The 12,698-nt window shown below is 46.6% G+C and overlaps 1 protein-coding gene across 2 annotated transcripts in view; it reads left to right on the top strand.

The window, feature by feature from the left end:
- LOC117001014 (LIM domain containing preferred translocation partner in lipoma) overlaps positions 1 to 12,698 on the top strand; it is a 326,262-nt gene that overhangs the window by 18,039 nt on the left and 295,525 nt on the right. The window contains exons 2-4 of one of the 2 annotated variants that reach the window (XR_004418897.2): positions 3,948 to 4,051; positions 4,572 to 4,621; positions 9,570 to 10,788. The gene's annotated coding sequence lies outside the window, so the exon portion shown is untranslated. Of the gene's footprint in view, positions 1 to 3,947; positions 4,052 to 4,571; positions 4,622 to 9,569; positions 10,789 to 12,698 lie in introns of those variants that run through there. The other variant, XM_033069157.1, reaches the window with a different exon arrangement.

Raw genomic sequence — 12,698 nt, 5'->3', positions numbered from 1 at the left:
AATGGTCTTTTCATTTCCTACAATGCAGCAATCTTTGGGAGAGCTGGATGCCATCCCTTCTGTGCTGCTGTCCTGAAGTGTTCTCTTTTCCCCCTCTGTTCTCCTAACTCATTTTCCCCCTCTTGTTTTAGTCACATTTAATGAACACCAGGACAAACCTGAAAATCAAGTGGGACAGCAAAGACAAAAATATGTATCCTGGTCCCAAAGCCCACTGTGCACTGCTGGAGGACCTTGGGACTCTGTTGGGGCAATGCTTTTAGCAGCAGGCTCTGCACCCTGCAGCACGTAGGAGCTGTCAGGGAGTTTGCTCCATTATGGGAGCTCATTTTCCACCCAAGCTGATGGTCTGTGCTGTGGTCACCATCAGCTTTCCTCCAGGACAAGGGCTGGACCAGGAGCTCGGAAGTGATAAGCCCCATTATAGCTAATTTTGACACATGGGGTTGTGGTGGGATTGGAAGCAGCTCTGTCCTGAGTGCTATCTAGGAGGGGTGTGTGTTTCCTTGCAGACTGAAACCATTCACAGAGTCACTGCTTTTCACCAGCACAGGATCTGACACCCCAAAAGGCAGCAGCTGGGCTGTTTGTGTTGGTGACTCTCTGAGCAGGTGCTGTACTGGCAGCAGAGCAAGGGAAACACATCCTCAGCTTATGTTGTCTTGTGTGATCCTTTTATTAAACTTCAGCAGTGTGCTGTTGAATTGAGCAGTTTAATTTTAATCCATGAAACCTGAGAAGCACAGATGCAAACACAGAAAACTGTCAGGGCCAGACTCTGCATGTGTCACTGTCCCAGCGTAGAAAGAGGAGTACCTGTCTATGTATGGCTGTGCTCAGGTGTAAAGCTACCAATGCTTATAAGCTGAATTTGAAGTCAAAGTTGGACTCCAAATTGAGGTTTGTATGAAAGGGGTCTGATTTTTCCAATGTGTGAGAATGTGGAGACCTCAAACAGCTCCCTCAGTCCTGGCAGTGACCAGAGTGCCTGAGGGTCAGGGCTCTGGCAGTGCAGGAGATAACGTGAGATTTCTGAGTTTAGGAACTTTGGCCAACAAATAACACATATATTGGCACAGAGTGGGAAAGACATAAAAAGACATATGTCAGAACAGGGCAGGCTTTTAAGTGGTTTTCATTTAAAATGAAAAGGTCAGATTGAATGAGGTTGGCATCTGGGGAACTGTTCGTGCACCTGCCAATCAAAGAGGGGGACCCATGTCAGTTTGTGCTGATGGGTGACTGGCTGAGAGCTTCTCTGTGTTTAAAAATTGGTGACTGGAACAGTTAAAATGACAATTTTCCTTGTGGCTGTCAAGTTGAGCCATCTGCTTCATGAAGGAATGGAACAAAGGATCCCAGCACGAGGCCGCTTTATCCCACTTCAATTGGTGTTTGCACTTGGGCTTCAACAAGTACAACTATACTGATTTAAAATATAATAATAGTAATAAATAGACTCTAAATATTGGTAATGCTTTCAAGTGTAAAGGCGATTGAAAGTGAATGCAGCTTTTGGGTAGTCAAAAAAACAGATGCCATTCAAACCAAGCTGTTCTGGGAGAAGTGTAATTAACTGAAGTCATTTTCACAGGTAAGATTTTTTATTTAAAGGGATTGTGGTGTCTGGTTACTTCCATTTCTACGTGGCCACTGTGGAGTTATGTTAGGGACGCCTGTTTGTCTGAAATTGCTGACTGCTACTCTTTGAAACTTGGAATCCTTGCAGAGGTTTTTCCACTGTTCGTTCCTGAAAAATCTGAACAATCTAAGAAAACTCAAGCCATAACAGAGGACTGATGCTTAAATTCAGGCATTGTAAACTGCTAGTTTTAGATTTAAATCTGAAAACAGAAAAAGTTCCTTTCTGTACTTGTGTGTTAAATTAATATTTATTTTTTCTTGAGAGACATTGATTCTTACTATCAGTAATACAGCATCAGTGTTGTCAGCCAGTGAGTGAATGAACTGCTTCTGATCATTTTGTCTTTAATGGACTGTCTCTGGTGGATGTTGCTGTGACCAGTTGGGCTGTTCCTGTCCTGCTCACCTGCAGATATGCTGCCAGGAGGGAGTGCCTGCCTGGGCATTGGTGGGGTGCTGGACCCCACTTGCTGCTGAGAGGGTGGTTTCACAGCAAGTTTTCAGCCTCAAGGAGGAAGGAGTATGTGGTGTCCTGCTCACCTTGCTGCAGGAACCCCAGTCACAGGTGACAGGGACAGCTGATGTGGGAAGCAAAGCCAGGAAGATGCAGTCCAACTGCTCAAATCCTATCACTGATCTTGTAAACATTTTGTGAGTTAAACCTGGTGAGAGACAATCCTGAGCCAAGATTTTTTTGGACACATTTGGGTCCCAAGAAGGGTTGTCTTACCTGGAGCTCCTGGAGGTGCTGTTGTGAGTTGAACTGAAATAGTGTTGGAATCAGTGGGGAGTGTTGTTGTCTTCAGCCTTTGCAGATAAAACTGAAGGGCGTTTTGCCAGAAGCCTGTGGGAAGGACCTAAATTGTGTGTAACTCTACATAATTTTAAAATGAAAAGTAAACATGCACAACCATAATATTTGCTTGTACTTGTCTCCTCGTTGATGGATGGAGAGAAACTGCTCTTTGGCTGAGTTCATCAGCAATAAACCTCTGCAGTTACTCATCTTCATCCCTGCAGTGAGTGGGAGAGGCCATTGCAATTTCCAGTTGCTTTGTCCTTGTAACACCTGAGGGGAGCTCTGATGGTCCTGGGGACTTTCAGACCTGCCTGTCCCTGTGGGGAATCAGGGCTGAATGCCAGCATAGGGACCATGGGACTGAGCTGGACCAGAATGAAGCTCAGTGTGCTCTTGTGGTTGGCACAAGGGACATGTGCCACTTCTTTGGAAAGGCAAAAGCCCTGTCACTCCTGGCTGTCATAGCCTCAGATATTGCATGGGAGACAAGGGGGGTTGAAAGGCAGGAAACCATCTTGCTGTGTGACAGGGAAGGGGGGCTTGGACCATTAACCACCAACATATTTTGCTCTTTGTTTGCTGTAGATTTGTGGGCTTGCATGCACCGAGAACAGCACAGGTATAACAAACAAGTCTGAACTCAGCTTTTCCATAGTGACAGCAGCAAATAGCAGAAACTTTCTCTGCTGAGCTGCAATGACAAGCCTGTGCTTGTCATGGGTAGAGATAGACTGACCAGGATGTGGCTGGGATGCTGGCCAGGGGCTGATGGGCACAGGAAGGAGTGTGTGCTTCAGATGCTACTGGTCTCTGTAGGATGCACCATGATGTGTCCTGGCATGTCCCATCTCATGTGCAAAATGGTGGCCATGTGGCCTGGTTGTCCCCCTGCTCTAACTTCATCTGTAGAAGGGGAAAACACAACATTGAGCAGGTCACATCAAGAAAAGGTGGTGTCTGCTTCTCAGCTTCAGGAAGGGGTGAGAGAGTTCCCTCTGGGAATTGTACAGAGCTCCAGAGAGAAAAGGCTGTGCTGGGGAGGAGGGCTGGTGTTGTAGCTCTGCTCACAGTAGTGGTAACCTCATGAGCTTCAAAATGCCTTAAATGGCACCTTCTAGCTCTCTCACTGTGCCCAAGGGCAGAGATGAGTGATGGTTCACCCTGTTCTCTTATTTTATGCCTCATTTGGTATCTCCTTATCCCTCTCCCTTCTCAGTGGCATTAAGAGCAGTAAAGGCACGGTGACTTGAGGAGGTGGGAGTTGTTGGCCAGACTCTGGCAGCTGATATTTCTGGTCTTTGCTGGTCACAGCCCAGTTCAGGGTGGTGGGTCATGCTTTTGGAGGTGCTGAAAGGAGTCCAGGAGTATGGACACTTCTGCTTAAGAAAGTTGGGGAGGAAAATGCTGCATTTCCCAGAAATTGTGTGGGTTAATCTGCTGACTTTGGAGACAAGCTGTTGGGAAGCCCATCCAGTGTGCATCACTCAAGTCTCTCTCTTTTCAGGGCTGGGAAAGAAACCTGAAGTCGTGAGTCTGGTGGAGCCCTGCGTGTTTTCAAACGCCCTGCTGAGTTCATCCCACCAGTAAGGCTGTGCAGTGTGAGAACTGGTATGTAAACACAATTCACAGGCACAAGGGACAAGAAGGATGTCAGCCTTTTCTGATAGCGGTGCCTTGTTCATGGCCCTTGAAGTTTGGAGGGAGAGTGGGATCACCAGGAAATGCAAGACAAACTGATGGCTGCCTGGTGGTGCTTACACCCAGAGGCTTTGGTGGGGAAGGGCTGAGCAGTGAGAGGCTGTGAGTGTCCAGAAGTCATCTCAGGCCATGGTGCTGAGGCTTTAGACATGCTCTGTGATGTGTGGTATCATGGCATGCATGGAGAGGCAACGTGGGGGTAATGACAAGTGCACACACCAGAAATGCATACACACAGACACAGGCTGTACAAGTGTAGGCACATGGAAACAAAGATGGCAATGCATATATAGTATATACTATACAGTGGCATATGAGAGCTTGGGGGTGTATATACCAAATGTCTGTATATACTATATATGGCAATTAAAGAATGCATATGCATTCATGTTCTCTTTTTTCTTTCTGTCTCTTCTGTCTTTCTGTGGAGCTGTTGCAAAACTACCAGATTCAACCTCCTGGGGAGCCTTTCTGGCCAAGGTTTTACAAGCCAGCACCTGCTTTGCCTGCCTGACTTCTTTCTATATTTATTCCTCTGCACCCGTTTTTTGCCTTTGCCTGCGGAACTGTCACAAACATTTGTGCTGGCTTTTGACTGCACAGGACTTCAGCTTGCAAGTCCTAAATCTGCCTTTGTGCATGGTGGAGGAGCAGGTGTTTGTGTGCGTGGTTGTGCATGTGTATGTCAGTGCATCCCTTCTCCTTGAAGTCTGCATTATGTGGCCTGCGTCCCTGTGATTCTGCAGCAGTCCCTCTGTTCTCTGCCCCTTCAAGATTTTTTTTTTTATGAATCAAATATTCTCAGTCATCCTGTTTATGTACATAGTTTGTAATTTTTCATTGAAATTAGCTACTCCTGATCCAGTGGCTACTTTATAACAATCTGTACTGCTGTGCAGGAGGCTTGAGCTGGATTTTATTCCCAGCCCCCCCAAGGTTTCACTTCCCCAGTTTAGTACAGTGGAGGAGGATTTGTGTTGCCGTGTAGCAGGGAGCTCCTGGCTATGGTTGGACATGGATGTTTCCATTTCTCTGGTTTCTCTCCTCTGTGTTGTTTGGGGTGGAAGGTGCTCTCAAGGAGGGTTGCTGATCATAGGTGCTTAGGTACCTCTGTTTATAGTGATTACAGCAGCAAGGGAGAGGGTATAAAGCCATTTCAGCTGGAAAAAGGAGAGGCAATCCTAGTGCTATCCTGGGGAAAGTCAAGCTGGGGGAGTAGCAAGTGCAGCGTGGAAGAGACATGTGCTCGCTCCCGGTTCGATGGGTATAACTTGCACATACTGAAAAGCAGTGCTGGGCTGCCTGCCAGGAGCTGGGGAATGGCTTGTCCTCATCTGCTCAGGCCCCTGTGCTCCCACCCCTTCTTAGCAGCTCTCTTTGCTGCTGAAATAGGAGTCCCTCTAAGGTCACAAAAGCATTAGTCGCAGATTTCAACCCCAAGAGCCATAAAACGTATCCGGCCTGACCCTGCTCAAAGGCAAAGGCAGTGTGAACCCTCACTCCCCTGGGTTTTGTGTCCCTGTCCCCACCATGTGTGCCACTGCAGCCTGCATTCCTGTCCCATTCTGTAAGCTCTCTGCCTCTCGTGCTGACACAACTAATATTTCTCTGCTGGCAGGGCAGGCAAGGTGGTGGCATTTAACTCTTAGGGAAAACTTTGATCTGTTCATCTCTGGTGGGACACCAGAGCTCTTAGGGCTGGTGTGTGCCTGTGATGGAGATTTTGCTCTTCCAGATGTTCCCTTTCCATGCTTTTGTTCCTTTCCTTGACTTTGACAATTCTCTACTTCATTCCACTGTTTGTCCTTGTAAAAAGCAGTACTGTTTCTGCAAAGGGCTGAAAAACTCAAGTCAGAGTTGGTAAAAAACCCTGCACAAACCTGACACTTTTTACATTGGTTTTGAGAGTATCTCTCATTTCTGACCACGGAGAAATCTCTGGGTGACCCTGCTGCTGTGGGAGCACACAGCTCTTGTGGAAGGTTTTAATGGGCTTTTAGAAAAATGTTTAATCAGCTATCCGTGGAGAGCTAGCCCCAGCCTGCAATGCATTGAGGTTGTCCTGGTGTACCACTTAGTGCAACTTGGACTGTTGGCTCTTTAAAGCTTCCTTTGTGACCACCAGTACGTATGCTGGTGCTGCCTAGTAAGATTGATTTTTTTGCAGTGGTAGCAATAGATCACTGGGTAGAACGTGGGTGTATTCTAAAAGGCAGAGACCTTTGTTACCTTTTAAAGCAGGGATTTAAATGTTTTCTGTCACCTCTGAGTGCTAAACTCTTGCTGCCACAGGCCTTGACCACTGTTCAGTTCCTGGAGGTAATTGCAGAGCTTCTGTCACTGCAGGATTTCAGGTCCTCCCAAAGCCTGTGCTCCAGTACCAGTGAAAGCTAGATGTATTGTAATGTCACTTTTTTACAGTTTGTTTTGGCCATACATGGGCAGAGTCAGCTCTGGAATTCCTTCTCTATAAATTCAATAGCATCTTGTGGGTGGTGCTGGGGAATCACTCTGGTCTGGTTGGATCGCCCTGCCTCAGCAGCCTGTTTGCCTTGCAAATGTCCTGCTGTGCACATTCCTGAGAGGCTGCCTGCCCCTGGAGCCATGGCTGCAGCTACCAAGAGGCTGCTGTCCCATGCTGGCAGGCAGTCAGCTCCTGCTGCCTTCAGGTCAGCCTTTGTTGCTGAGGCTTGATGCTCATGGCAATGCTGGCATGGGGATATTGCTCTGGTGTGCATACAGCTCTGCAGGGATAGTTATGCCCTCTAAGAAAACTGCCTCTTAAACTTGGTTTGTGGATTTGAGCATTGACACCCAATCCCTTTTCCAGGAGTAGGGAGGCCAGGTGCTCCCCAGTTCCCAGTGCTGTGTGTCCCAGTAGGGACTGATGGGTGCTCCCATCCTGGGGCTCCTTGTACCTGCAGGGATGTCTTGTCTTGTCCTTGTGCCTCTCTGCAGAGCGGTCTTTTGCTTTTGTGAGCTTTTTTTTCAATAATGCAAGTTCAAACACATGCTCTTAATAAAGCACTAGATTGACCAGGTAAGGGGAGATTTTCCTGTGCCAGGTGAGCAGCCAGTGTGGGATGTGGTGTGACTGATGGTTGAGCCTGCCTTTTCTGGGCCAAGCTTATGTTGCTATAACCACAGCCTGAATCTGCCTCTTTGCCGTCAGAGAACACTCCAAAAAGTTGTTCTAGGAGGTTTTCTGATGGTGAGTTGAGGAATGAGAGAGAGGTTTGTTGCAGGGGTTGAGCAGCAACAACTCCTGGAGTTGCTCTCATTGAATCTTTCTGTGCATCCCTAGTAGGGGACAGATATGCAGTGTCACCCATCCTTCCAGGAGCCCCCGAAGCACAGTTGAAAGTGATTGTGTGGTCCCAGGTTTAGGCTGTGTGTAGGTCAGCAAAGGCAATGTGCTCAGCTCATGCTTCAGAGGGGCAAGTCATCCCTATGCCAAAGCCAGGGAGAGAAGGGTGATTTTTTTTTTTTTTTTTACATCCTTTGGAGTTTTGATCTCCATATTTGGAAATGTTTACCCATTGCTCTGATCTATTGCAAGGGAGGGGAGGTGACTCAGGGTCTGGTGGAAGCAGGATTTGAATTCCTGTAGTAAGGTTTTTTTTTTATCCCCCCCCTTTCTTGTTTTGGAAGCTTGTTGTGGTCAGTTTTCAGTTCTCTCTTGCTCCTGGACCTTGTTCCAAATTTGATGTGCTCGAGAGGGAAGCATGTTAGCAAAGGAGCTTGCCTGAATGCTGGTAAGTGCATCATTGCTGTTATAGCAAGCAACTTGGGAATTTTTTTGTTGTTTTGTTTAGTCAGATGGATTGCATCAAAGTGTGTGCATTGCTGGTGGAGGCAGGCATGTGGATCAACAGCAAGGGACCCAATGAAACCTTCTGTAGGGCTTAGTGGATTGGTCTCAAAGGCAAAATGTTTCTTTAGAAGTAGGTATAAAGATAATTTAAGCCAGCTCCCATTCAGTCACGCTTTTCCTTTTAGTTTCACTGGTTAGTGCAGCAAAACAGCTGATCACTGTAGAGTTAAGGAGGATATATTCATGTGGTCAGCAAGGAAAACATAGCTTATGTATGATTTCTGTCTCTTAAGGAAGAGTGTGTGTTAAAAGACTGCATAACGAATGGATGTATTTCTCTCAAATGTTAATATTTAACTCTGTTCTCTTAGTTGAAGTTTAGCTACTGTAACTGGATAAAGTTTGAGTGTCTGATTTTTTTTTTCTTGTTGTTTTGTATTTTTTCCTTAGTGTTTAATGTCTGATATTGTAGCTGGCTGCTTCTTTTTGCTCTTTCCTTTCTATTTCCTGAAAGGAAGCTGCAGTTCATCCAGACAGTCAGGAGTGTGGGGGGAAACTGGAAGATGCTCCTTCCTGTTTTATTCATGGCAGCTAAAACCATGCTGGGGAATCTGGAGCAGAGAGCCACCATCCTGCATTCCTCTTGTCATTTGGAGCATGTAACATCTACAGAGTGCTTTTAACACTGCTCTGGGGGTCATGGAGCAGCCAGTCCTGTGTCTCAAATGGGAAGCACTGCACTTCATCCTTTTGCTTTGGAAAGGGCATTGGTAAAAACCCTTTTATAGTTCCTGGTGCTGGTTAGTAATCCTTGTAACTTCTCAGCTAACTGGTATTTTTAGGCTTCTTCAGACCTGTTACTTCATACTCTCTCTCTTAAATTTGAGACCTTTGTTAGAAAGTTAAACCTCTGGCCAATTTTCATTTGCCCTTTTAAATAGGGCTTAATACTCATTGGTTTTGCCAGAGGTGTGGATTTGCAGCAGGTCCTTGAGGTACAAAAGTGCCTGGATTGTCCTGAAGAGGGAAAGATAGTTTGCATGAGGATGGCTGTGTGATAAAAAGCACTTGGCCACAAAAAGTGATGGACTGCTGGTGCCTTTTCTGTGGCTGGGGTGTGCTCGGGGTTTGTAGAGTTCAGCTGCATTTTAATCTTTGTTTCAAAAGGCTGATTGGATTACTGCAGCTTTTGGGGTCAGGACCTGGACAGACTGAGCTTGGTGCAAAGGAAAGAACTGCTGTCCTAAAGAGTGCCCAGCCTGAATGGGCAGGGGAGGTGATGGATTAGGAAACAGAGCCCTGGGAGCATGTATGGAGCTGTCACAGCATCTGAAACCTCAGCCCAGGGACTGCTCCAGCAGATACTCATCCATCCTCTGTTGTGCATGGTGGTGGCAAGCTGTGGAGTTCTGGCAGTGGGACCATGGTCTGTGCTGCTCCTTGTGTGCTGTGCTTTGCCTCTGTGTGTGCACACGTGGCCCTGTGCGATGGCCGTGCTTCTGGTGGCGTGTGGATGTGGCACATCCAGGCTTCACCAGCTGCCTGTGGCTGAGCTTAGTGTTCTGGGAACAGCATGGTGGCACTGGAAATGATGATGTTCTGTTCCCCTCGCAGTTTCCTCCTTTTCCTGTTCACCAGGACATGCTGTTTGTTGGAAGACAAGGATGAGCAGTGTCTGGGTGCCATAACCCAGTGCTCCGGGCAGGGCTAGTCTGCCACGTCTGGGAAAGTGCTTTGTGACTTTTAATGTTTACATGCTGATCCTTCTCTGTGCAACATCTCACCCCTGCGAGGATGTGACTTGAGAGGTGGACAGAGTGTGAAGGATGAGCTCCCCATGTGCTACCTGTGCCTCCCTTTCCTGATGGTGCTGGGCAGAGCTGGGGGAGCTCTGGAGGACGAGGCGATGCCCATGGCTGGGACTGCAGGCTGCCAGGGCTCTCCATCTGGTGTTTCTCCACGACCTGAGCAGATTCAGTGACCACTGATGCTATCCAGGATCCACAAAGGATTTTCTCCTGCTCCAGGAACAGAGCCATTAAGGGCTGACCTGTAAATTAATACAGCTGTCTAAAGATTTTTTTTTTCCTCCTCTAGCCTGGCACCTGGTAAACACTGCAGCCTGAGAAGCCTTCCATGGCACTGACCCGAGAGAGTGTTCAGAAAACTCCGTGCCTGCCCTTCTTAAGCTTCTCTCAATCTCTGTTAATGATGTGTTAAACGCAAAGGACTTGCTTTAGCTCCCATGTAGGGAGGTTTGGTTCACAACCCATCCTTCATCCTGGTTGCTGCCCTGATCAATCCGGGTCTGGCACTGCATGGCTGGCAAAGGGGTTACACCAGCACTGTGATTTGAGTGCTCTGAGGGAGCTCAGTATGCACTGAAGGCTGGGTGTTTGTGCCCCACGGCAGGTAAGAGAAGCTGCCCCAGATAGCACAGGACTAGCACATGTGGGTGGAAGGGGTGAAGGTTACAAACCTCTGCACATCTTTGCATTTCTTTAGGCAAAGGTTTCGGATCCCTGAAGTACTGAATTGTGCCTGAAGGCTGAGAAAAGTGGTGTTATTGTGGTGAGCAGGCATAGAAATTAGGGCAGATTTGGGAAGAGTGCAAAGCTCTGTATTTCATGTGATGGTTTGTGCTCAGCTGCAGACAGGTGGGCGCTTTGTGGCCTCGGGCAGAGTAATGCTGTCAAATCTATCTCTTACTCTAATAAAGTCATATTTTTCTGAGCACAAAATATTTCTGCATCAGTTGCTTAAAGGTAAACCAAGAAGCATTGAGTATTTCATAAAGTTGATCTGTGTTGCTAGTGTGTGACATGATCTCAGCATGTATCGTTACATTGGAAATTTCCAGATGGCACTTCACCTAATTGTATGGTTGCTCTTTCCTGGGATCTGAGTGGAGTGCAGGCTTTTAAGAAATGTCTGTTGTTATTAGCTTTATCATACACGTCCTCCTGTACCAGCTGGTCACACAGCAGGAGGTCTCACTCCCAGCCTAATTCTTCAGTCAGCTTTGTGGGGGGACTTCGCTCCTGTGAGTTAGGTATTTGCATTTGGGATGAGATCTCCGAGTGAGAACAACTTATTTGCCTCCAGCTAGTGTGTTGGTTCAAGGACTAACGTGCCCAGAAGGAGGAAAGGGGTTACTCTTGTTGCTTTACTGATGTCCTCGAATAGTTAACTGTGCTTACTGCTTGTCCTGGTGGGGGAGGACAATGTTTTAAAGAAATATCAGGTTTCAGAAGCCTGGCTGCCTGTGGTGGAGAGGAAAAGAATCCTTGTGCTGTGCTGTCTCACACCCCTATTGCAAAAATATCAGAGGGACAAGTTCAGGTGAAGCTGCCTGTTTTTGGCAGCCACTTCCCTCCTACATCCTTGTTCTTCAGGTAAATCCCTCTTCAACTCCATTTGCTGTTCCCCTTTCTTCCCTGAAAAGTCATTAGCATCCCTTGAAATTAAGAAAAGGACAGGAGGAGGGAATAAATGGATGTTAGAAAGTAGAAAACAATCAATTAAGTAGTACATAGCATGCAATTTTGCTTGGAAACTTACCATGAAATTGAGGAGCACTTTAACAACTAGTAATTTAAATTGCATTTGAACACTGCTAATGAGTTGTTTGCATAGGAACTTTGGTCATTTCACAGCAGATTGTTGTCTTTAGTACCCCTTCGTTCAGTAAAAAAAAAGTTAAAAATTTTCTTGATGAGGAAGATGCTGTAGTCAACTGGTCCAACTATTGCTAGTAAAAGGTGGTACCATGGAAACTTTGCAAGGCCCCATTAGAATTCAGAGCCATTTACATCCTCCTTAGCACCAGGACTTGCAGTGTTAAATACATGGGAATTTGATGCTTTTTATCTAAAAAAGCTTGTTATTGCTAAAAGGTAGGAAAATAATATTATCACTATTGCATTCACCAACATGATAGAGTTGAGGCTGAAGAAGCTCCTCCAGACTCCTGGGGTTGGGGTTTGCAGCTGTGGGACTTACCCAGGAGTGAATCTTGTGGCTCAGTCCTTGTCACCTCAAACAAATTAAAACAGTGCTTTGGGATCTGATCCTGACTTGCTCCACCTTAAGAGGAGCAACAGAGAGGTGCTGATTGCCTGTGCCTGTGGGGTATTTGTATTTAAGTTATTAGTCTTGTTTTTCCAGTGTTTAATGCTCTCCTCCACCACTGTTGTACTTCTAAAATGCCAACTATTTTCAGCAAAAGGCAATATCAGCCTAATCATGTTGCTACTTTGCTGCTGATTGTGCTGGGAACAGACTCTATAAGAAGGCAAACGCAAGTTACTTGTCGCCTGTTGCTGAATGAACATCCCGTTTTCAGAGCAGGGTTTTTGCAAATCCGTGGGTATGCTTAGCATATGGAAGGGGGTTCCAGTATCAAAACAAATCTGGCCTCCTGTTTCTGAATGTGTAGGTTGTTTCTTAGAAGATGGAACCTTTAAAATCTGTCCCTGCAAACATGGCTGTTAAATTCTGCTATTTCGAGAGGTGTGAGGCAGCTGTCTGCACTGAGATAAGCTATAAAAAGGCAATATTTTCCAAAGCTGGCTTTTTTAGCTATACCTGCCAGACAGCTTGGCCAGCAGGAGTTCACCAGGAGTGTCACCACTGCTGCCCTTTTATGCACAGGGTGCTGAGCGATGTAAAAACTTCTAGGCAAGTTTCCAGGGTCAGCATTAAGCAGCAGCCCTTCCATCTCTATTGGGTGAAATGATGCTA

Source organism: Catharus ustulatus, chromosome 10 (genome assembly GCF_009819885.2).
Source record: "Catharus ustulatus isolate bCatUst1 chromosome 10, bCatUst1.pri.v2, whole genome shotgun sequence".
Lineage (NCBI taxonomy): Eukaryota > Metazoa > Chordata > Aves > Passeriformes > Turdidae > Catharus > Catharus ustulatus.
The sequence above is the reverse complement of the archived record's forward strand: the minus strand, read 5'-3'. Positions and strand labels throughout refer to the sequence as shown.